Source organism: Trifolium pratense, linkage group LG3, assembly GCF_020283565.1.
Source record: "Trifolium pratense cultivar HEN17-A07 linkage group LG3, ARS_RC_1.1, whole genome shotgun sequence".
Taxonomy (NCBI): domain Eukaryota; kingdom Viridiplantae; phylum Streptophyta; class Magnoliopsida; order Fabales; family Fabaceae; genus Trifolium; species Trifolium pratense.
The window spans coordinates 29460758-29470849 of record NC_060061.1 but is presented as its reverse complement, the minus strand read 5'-3'; positions in this window follow the sequence as shown (position 1 = coordinate 29470849).

The window sequence follows — 10092 nt, the reverse complement described above, 5'->3', positions numbered from 1 at the left end:
TATTATGCCTAATTCAATTGTTCAGGTGCAAAGATGTTATCCTTGCCTGCCAGTTGCCAATGTTAACCGGACCGGTTGGTTCGACCGGTTGGACCTGGAACCGGATCAAGTACCGGTTCGGGAAGCAGTAGAAAACCGCTAGTCTGAAGAACCGGACAAAAAATCGGGAAAACCGGTCAGAACCGGTGCAAGCCGGAAAACCCGGTCCCGGTTTTGGGAAACCGTCCGGTTCGGGTTTTTCCTTTTTCGTTTTTTTTTTTTTTTTTTTCTTTTCCATTTTATGCATCTCCAGAATATAAACATAAGAACATAGGATTAGAAAACACAAGAAAAGGAAGAAGATTGGAATAGATATTGTATAACAAGTGACAAAGAAGCAAAAAATATGAAATTATTAAATCCATTGAAACAGCCAAGAATCTATGGTGAAAATGAAAGAAGAAGAGGATGAAGAATGAAACAGCAAAAAAAAGAAAAAAGAAAATCAATTTACATTTCTCTTCAATGTTGCTCGACGGCTGCAACTACGATTAGGATTTAGGGTTGAACTTATCAATTTATGAATAAGGATACAAACTATTGGACTTTTAAATCAATCATTATCCAAAGTTTCCAGAATTTTTTTTTCCTACCCTTACATTTATCTATTTACCCCACTATATTTTAAAATATTCACATTCTACCCTTATATTAAAGTGTGTTGGTATGTTAAAAGTGTATTGGCATGTTAAAAATGTGTTGGTATGTTAATTAAAGTGTGCTGGTATGTTAAAAGTGTGTTGGTATGTCAATTAAAGTGTGCTTGTAGGTTAATTAAAGTGTACTGGTATGTTAAAACTGCATAAAAAGTGTGCTGGTATGTTAAAAGTGTATTGGTATATTAAAACTGCATCAAAAGTGTGCTGATATATTAAAATTACATTTATCTCTTTAACCCGATGTTCTTGTCATTTTTATTTCTAATAGTGTGCCGGTATGTTTCTGTATGCATGTAACTAATGCAAACATTGGGGTCATGTTCTTTAGTCTACGAAGTTTCATGAATCTCATTTAGGACATGATGAATATATGTAGTCTTTGAAATATATTATCTCTCAAATGCTAGTTAGTTCAATATTATGCATGAACTTAGTAGGATATATTTGAAACTCAAAAATGTTTTGACTATATCATGAGAATAGTGAGTTCTATTATAATGTTGTGTTAATATGGTTGTTGGAATATAGAATAAAAGAATAAAATAGGTTTTAACATTAGAATAGATCAATTTGAGTACAATCATTCAAGAGTTTAAATAGAGTATGCTATACCTAATGGGCCTAATTAACAGGCTAAGTAAAACTGAATAAAATCTATAATAATAATAATAATATACTATTTACAACACTCCCCCTCAAGCTGATGAATGGTTATCAAGCATTCCAAGCTTGCAAGTACATTGGTTGAATTGTTGTGCTGGTAAACCCGCCTTTATTAATTTATGCTTCTCTTTGACAGAATGTTTATTATCATAACATAACTTCATAGGATCTTCACATTGTGGTGAGAGTTGTTTAGAAGAGACAAAATTAGACGTAGGACGTCTATATATGGAGGGACATGATCTCTTTTCTCTTCTCAAAGCAAGAGGTACATCATTCGGGTCAGTATCACAAGTATCAGAAATATGAGAATTATCTATAGGATGGACATTTTCAGTGCTTACCACCGGATCATACGATTGAGTTTGCTGTTGGAGCGGGACAAGTTTACTTCTTCTCTGATACACCCGAGTTGGTACTGAAGGTATTGATTCCTCCAAAACAGAAGACATTGGAGGACAAGGAACACTTATAGACTCAGGTTCAAGAGTGGGTGCATGGACGTGTGTTCTAGGGAGACTAGGACCCATAACCAGAAGCTCAGACTCAGACTCTAAGTCATTTACATTCTCCCCCTGAGACTGAGGGCGAGAAAAGTACGACACATTTTCATGAAAAGTGACATCTTTGGAGACAAAAAATTTACGACTGGGAGGATGATAACATTTGTACCCCTTTTTGTTAGGTGTGTAACCCAGAAAGATACACCTGACAGCACGAGGATCCAACTTGTTGCGATATTGTTTATGAACATGAACAAAAGCAACACAACCAAACACACGAGTCTTAAGATTCTGTAATATAGGAGCAGAAGGAAAATGTGAGAGCATAAATTTAACGGGACTGGTATTACCTAAAGCACGAGATATGACTCGATTAATCAGATAGACAGCAGTAAGAACTGCCTCTCCCCAATATGAAGTGGGAACAGACATTTGAAACATAAGACATCGAGCAACTTCAAGTAAATGACGGTTTTTTCTTTCTGCGACACCATTTTGTTGAGGGGTGTCGACACATGTGAATTCATGGATTATGCCATGTTTACTAGTGAAGTTAGAAAAAGTATGATTGACATATTCTCTACCATTGTCTGAACGAATTCTTTTGATACCTTTCCCAAATTGTGTTTTGACCATATTATAAAATTGAATAAATAATTGTGGTACTTCTGATTTAGCATTCATCAAAAAAACCCAAGTTAATCGGGTACAATCATCAATAAAAGAAACAAACCATTTTGCACCAGAAACATTGGAGGTAGGGGCAGGTCCCCAAACATCAGAGTGAATAATATTAAAAGGTTCATCACTTTTATTAAAACTAGGAGAAAAAGAAACACGGTGGTGTTTTGCTAACTCGCAAACATCACACTTAAACGACTCAACAGAATGTCGTAAAAACAATAATGGATACATAGACTTAATTATAGAAAATGGGGGATGACCAAGACGCTTGTGTTGAAGCCAAATTTGTGCGGCAGAAGAGGAAGATTCAGACGGGAGAGAGGAAGACAACACCTTTGGACCAGTTGGCTCTTCAGAGAAGTAGTATAACCCATCCTTTTCTTTAGCAATTCCAATCGTCTGTCCCGAGGTCAAGTCCTGAAAAACACAATGAGAAGCAAAGAAAGTTACTTTACAATTTAGATCACGGGTAAGCTGATGGATGGAAATTAAATTGTGGGAAAGTGTAGGAACATGAAGCACGGATTGCAGCTTAAATGAATGTTGTAAGTCAATATTTCCAATGCCAACAACACGAGCATTAGAGCCATCAGCAATAGTGATATAAGGTGTGCTCAAAGATGAAGTATAGGAGGATAGTAAGGTGGAATCAAATGTCATATGATTAGTAGCACCAGAGTCAAGAATCCAAGCTTTTTTGGGGATAACACCACAAACAGTAAAGGATCGGGAGTACACATTCTTACCAGTAATTGCTAGAGACCCAGATGCAGAAGGCTTACTAATAGAAGCAAGAATAGACTGTAAACGTTCAACGTCATCCTGACTGAAAGAGGACAAGTCCGTTTCTCCCTTTGCGATGTGTGCCTGATTTTGCTGCATATTCCGATTTTGTTGCATATTCCGAGAGCCCCCTCTTCGCCTCAGAACCTCCTCTTTTCCATGTAGTTTGAAACAATTTTTCTTGTTATGATAAGGCTCTTTGCAATAATCACAATAGAATATGGGTGAAGATGGTTGTGGTCCTTTGCCGGCGACGAGTGCTGACACATCAGGAGGATGCTCGCTAAGCATAGCATGACGACGAGTTTCTTCGCTACGAACCGTGTAAAAAACTTCAGTAAGAGTGGGGAGTTTTTCCTTTCCCAAAATCTGTACCCGAATGGGGTCAAACTCAACATTTAGACCTGCCAAGAAATCAAATATCCTATCCCTCTCAACTACAGCATTAAGAATGACGGTGTCTTGACTGCACTCCATCTTCAAATTTTGATATTGATCAAGTTCAATCCAAAGAGAATTGAGAACCCCAAAATATTCAGTGACCGGAAGATTTCCTTGTTTGGTGTTGAAGATTTTTCTCTTAATGTCATAACAAGCAGACATATCTTGTTTCATGGAATAACTGCAACTGAGGTAATCCCAAATTGCTCGTGCGGTAGAGAGGTACATACAATTTCTACTAATTTCGGGAGATATGGAGTTCCAAAGCCAAGTAATAATAACAGAATCATCTTTATCCCATGAAGGGAAATTAGGAGCAGTGACCAAAGGAGGATCACCTTCAAGATGGTCAATCATATCACAACCTTTCAGTGTCTGACGAATTAATTGAGACCATTGAAAATAATTTTTTTCGCCATTAAGCCAATAACCTTTCTGAATGACGAAATCCTTAGCATTAAAAGGAGTTGGAACAGCCGGAGGCGGGGGTGGAGGTGGAGGTGGAGGTGGAGGAGGGTCATTAACTTCTTCCATTGAAGAAAAAGGAGCAACTAAAAATAGATCGACAGTCCAACGAGAGATAACAAAGAATACCCAAAAAATTGAGTATCTCAGAAAACTTATTTGAACACACCAACAGAAAGCTCAGGTCAAGACGAGAAAACTGACATAAAAATCGTCAAAAACGGAGGCCAACAGGGCGGCGCGTGTACAACACGCGCTAGTGACGGCGACGCGACTGGTTGTCACGCGACGCGCCGGTGAAGAAGCCGCGCGTGAGGGCGTGGAGACGGCTGATTTTTACGGCGTTGGACTCGGAATTGGAAGGCGGTTATGATGATGTTAATGAAGGTTTGATAGGTTCAATGTAAGTATGAAAAACGAGACAGACAGGTTGATGAATGTTAACCAACGAAGGTAAAAAAGAAAAGGATGAAGGTTAAAAAAAAAAAAAAAAATTGCACTTATGGCGGCTAGGGTTTATGCGGAAGCGCTTCCCAAAAATCGGGAGCTCATGATACCATGTTGGAATATAGAATAAAAGAATAAAATAGGTTTTAACATTAGAATAGATCAATTTGAGTACAATCATTCAAGAGTTTAAATAGAGTATGCTATACCTAATGGGCCTAATTAACAGGCTAAGTAAAACTGAATAAAATCTATAATAATAATAATAATATACTATTTACAACAATGGTTTTGCTATGTTTTTTTGAGTGGACTACTATCAGTTGGAGTTCCACCAGAAATTTAATATGAATTTATTATTGATGAGTTTTTTTTATTGTTTTTTGTAGGGATTGATGAATTTATCAGTTGGCGTTTGTGTTTTGCCAAAGCTTCATACTTCTATGATTTCCTTGTTCTACATAGCTAAAGAGGTATGTGTTTCTTTCCTACTTGTTATATTGGTTTAAGAGTTTGAGATTGTTGTTTTATTTTCTTTTTCTGTCTTTGTTGACCACTTGCTTTGTTTTTTGTATGAAAGAAAGATTTCACGACACGATGAATTGATACAAAAGTGGGACAAATAGATAAAGACAAGTTGTTATTTCATTCATGAAGTCTTACAGAACCAAGTCTAACTAATTTCTGGCATCATACGCACGTGCGCGACATTTCTCAATCTTTTTCTTTAGTTGATACTGCATCTGCATCTTCTTTTTGACACTTGTCCTGTCAATTTATTTGAGCGATTTCTGACCTCAAGCCCTAATTCCAACCCTGAAAGAATATTTCTCATCTTCATTTGTGTTTTTCTTTATTATTGATTTGTTTTACTTTTGTTATTAACTATTTGATTCCAATATTGTGTTATTCTTCAATCCTTGGAAATAAAGCTTAAGTTTGATTCAACGTCATTATGCACATTTTAATTTTAATCTTTTCTCTTTTATTATATCTTTGTTATTAATTATTGTTTAGTATGATGCATAGATGGATACTATTGTATCTTATTGAAAACCAAGGGCTTATGTCAGGACTGAAACATTTGATACACTCCTTGTAAGATACTTAATATACATTTTTTTTCACTCTTAGATTCCTAACATCCATTCACTCTTCATTTTGTATCCTGGCATTCTTTTTCTTTTTGTGATTTCAGAATGGAAGGATGTATACCAATGGAGGAAATATGGGCAAAAGGTGGACCAAATATAACCCTTGTCTTATAGCATATTTCAAATTCTCTTTTGCTCCACACTGCCCTGTCAAAAAGAAGGTAAACTAACAACTGTTGTAACCGAGTTTGGGGTGAACACATTCTCTTGTGCCTATTCTCTTTTTTACATGTATCTCACTCATACTAGATGACACATTAGATGTTAATGTGCATTAGTTGGCTACTGGAGTAGTATTTGTTCATTAGCTGAGATTTGGTAAAAACAAAGGGCAAAAGATTAATTAAGGTGTCATTACAATATCTCATCGAGGTATAATACAATCTGAGTAGTTGACAATTCTGTGATAAAGCATTGTTGGCATTTGCCTTAGTTCAAATACAATGTATAGAACAAACAAGTTAAAGGCTTGAAAAGGGTCTCATAGAAAGAGTGTCTATGAATGCTAAAATTAGAGCTAATGAATGTTAGCTTTGTGGTGCCACTTACCTGAAACATGTCCTTTTCCCTATCTATTGATGATATGTCACATATCTTGATGTGCCAATTTTACTTTCAGGCTTGGTTTGCTGGAGAAAAAAAAGTGGGGAAGAAATTTATTGGGTTCAAGGTTGGTCTAGATGATTTGATTAATTTCTATTTCAAGAAACAAACCAGTCTAAAGATTAAGCAATATTGGAGGTAATTAAATCCAAACAGATTACCTTTGATTTGGAATAGAATTTGAGATATATAGTCTGCCAATGAGATATATACATGTCCTTTTCCCTCTAACTATATTGCTTAATCAAACACCAATAACTATTATTCCACCAGGCATACTCACTATTATTCTTACTCTGCTATCACTGGACCAATTGGTAAGGAGTGTGCTGATCTTTGGCCAAGGATTGCAAGTGCTGCCAATGCCATTGTATGAGTGGAAACAGGCAGAAAATACAATTATACAGGAAAATTTGAGAGATAATATATTTCAAAGGCTACATATATTCATCATGTCCTAAATGAGATTCATGAAACTTCGTAGACTAAAGAACATGACCCCAATGTTTGCATTAGTTACATGCATACAGAAACATACCGGCACACTATTAGAAATAAAAATGACAATACTACCAAAAGAAATAAATAAATAAATAAAAATGACAAGAACATCGAGTTAAAGAGATAAATGTAATTTTAACCTTTTGATGTAGTTTTAACATACTAACACACTTTTAACATATCAGCACACTTTTTATGCAATTTTAACATACCAGCACACTTTAATTAACCTACCAGCACACTTTTAACATACCAGCACACTTTAATTAACCTACCAGCACACTTTAATTAACATACCAACACACTTTTAACATATCAGCACACTTTTAACATACCAACACAATTTAATATAAAGGTAGAATGAAAATATTTTAAAATATATTGGGGTAAAGAGATAAATGTAGGGGTAGAAAAAAAAGTATCAGATGTGTACCCCAAATTTATTTTTTTTACACATTTACTTTTGGATGTCATATATTTACTTTTGGCTACAAAAACGTGTTATATATATATATATATATATATATATATATATATATATATATATATATATATATATATATATATATATATATATATATATATATATATATGGGGGCTGCTAATTTAGACCTAGTTGGGTCTAAATTTAGACCCAGTTGGGTCTAAATTAGCAAAGTGCACCTTTTCAGTTGGACCAAAATACCCATTCTTTTTAATTAATTAACCAAATTAACATCAATGGATGTGGATCCAGTGTCGCGCGCATACCGCAGGACCATGGTTACAGGCCGTTGATTTCCATCAGACAGCCAAGATCTGATCTCATCAAGACTGTCTGATCAATCAGACAGCCCAGATCATCCGAATCCATCAGATTCCAGCGCGTGCACCACACTGGATTACACCCTGGAGAGAAGAATCTACTCTTTAAAAGCAGGACATGTGTCGCTGTCTGATTGGCTGGGCGTGATTTTTTTCCATTTAATACTTTGAACTCAATTATTTCGTTGTAAATTAATTTTTTATTTTTTTTTTTTATACCAAAATTCATAATTTTTTTTTCTCTACAAATAGAGACTTGGTTCGTTTGATTTGGACACAGAAAAAAAACCCAATTTTTCACTACCTTAATCTCATTTTTCACTACCTTACATCAACTCACTGAAACCATTCTACCAGGAAAATGGTTTCAGAGTACAAATCTCTGAAACCATTCTACCAGCTAAATGGTTTCAGAAGCAAACACAATTAATAAATTACTCACTGAAACCATTCTACCAGTAAAATAGTTTCAGAGTACATCTATGTGCAACCATTCTACAAGCTAAATGGTTTCAGAAGCAAATAACTAATAATCAACTTACTGAAATCATTCTACCAGCAAAATGGTTTCAGATTACAACTCTCTGAAACCATTGTACCAGATAAATGGTTTCAGAAGCAAACACAATTAATAAATTACTCATTGAAACCATTCTACCAGTAAAATGGTTTCAGAATACAACTATGTGCAACCATTCTACCAGTAAAATGGTTTCAGAAGCAAACATTAGTTTTTAATTACCGTTTTATCTCATTTAATTAACTAAAAATAGTTTCAGGTCTCCAAAAATTTCATAAAATATACCAAAAGTTCCAGAATATTATCTACTATTTTCCTGGTATAATGGTTTCAGTGAGTTGGTTGAGTGGTGCGTGTTAAATTACAACACACAAGTAACGTATTTAGTAGACAAAAAATGAGATTAAGGTAGTGAAAAAATGCATTTTTTTTTCGGTGTCCAAATCAAACGAACCAAGTCTCTATTTGTAGGGAAAAAAAATTATGAATTTTGGTATAAAAAAAAAATAAAAAATTAGTTTACAACGAAATAATTGAGTTCAAAGTATTAAATGAACAAAAATCACGTCCAGCCAACCATTGTGTGACACATGTCCTACTTTTAAAAAGCAAATTTTTCTCTCTCCAGGGTGTAATCCAGTGTGGCGCACGCGCTGGAATCTGATGGATCAGGATGATCTGGGCTGTCGGATTGATCAGACAGTCTTGATGAGATCAGATCTTGGCTGTCTGATGGAAATCAACGGTCTGTAACCATGGTCCTTCGGTACGCGTGCGACACTGGATCCGCGTCTATTAATGGGTATTTTGGTTAATTAATTAAAAAGAATGGGTATTTTGGTCCAATTGAAAAGGTGCACCTTGCTAACTTAGTTAGAAAACCCCTATATATATATATATATATATATATGAGTCAGGATCCGTTGACACCAACTAGTTTGACACCAAATGTTACACCTCTCAATAACGTTTTAACCGATATAAATTTTATAAAATCCACCGTTGGATTGAAAGTTTACATCATATAGATCATTTGTGTAAAATTTCAAATAAATCCAAAATCATTTGATATGTTATTGAGATACATCAAAATTAACGGTTTTTGTATTTTTTTTAAATGCCGTTAATCTTTATGTGTCTCAATAGCATATCAAATGATTTTGGATTTGTCTGAAATTTTACACAAATGATCTATATGATGTAAACTTTCAATCCAACGGTGGATTTTATAAAATTTATATCGGTTAAAACGTTATTGAGAGGTGTAACATTTGGTGTCAAACTAGTTGGTATCAACGGATCCTGACTCTATATATATATATATATATATATATATATATATATATATATATATATATATATATATATATATATATATTTATTTTACTAATATTAAAACAACACAAGCAGCGGAGTCGGATCATCCTTTAAAGTGAAGAAGGCTTGGTGGTTGAGGTTTCACTCGGATTCTCATTCCCAGCAATAAATAACCAAGCAGAGTATGAAACATGTATAGTAGGGCTCAACTTGGCATTGGAGATGAGAGCGAAAAATCTAAAGTTACACAGAAGCTCTCAGTTGGTGGTAACCCAAGTTAAAGGAGAGACCCAAACTAAAGAGTCATTCTTACAGAAGTATCTAGCTATAATGAAAGACAAAACCAGGCTCCTCAAAACATTTGAAGCAACCCGCATGCCAAGAGACTAAAATATCAAGGAAGACGTTCTAGTAAAATTAGATAGCACTCGTACTAATTAGGTTACTCACTCGTTTATACAATAAACGCTGGAAAGGCCAAGTATCACATAAAACGTTATAGTGTGCGC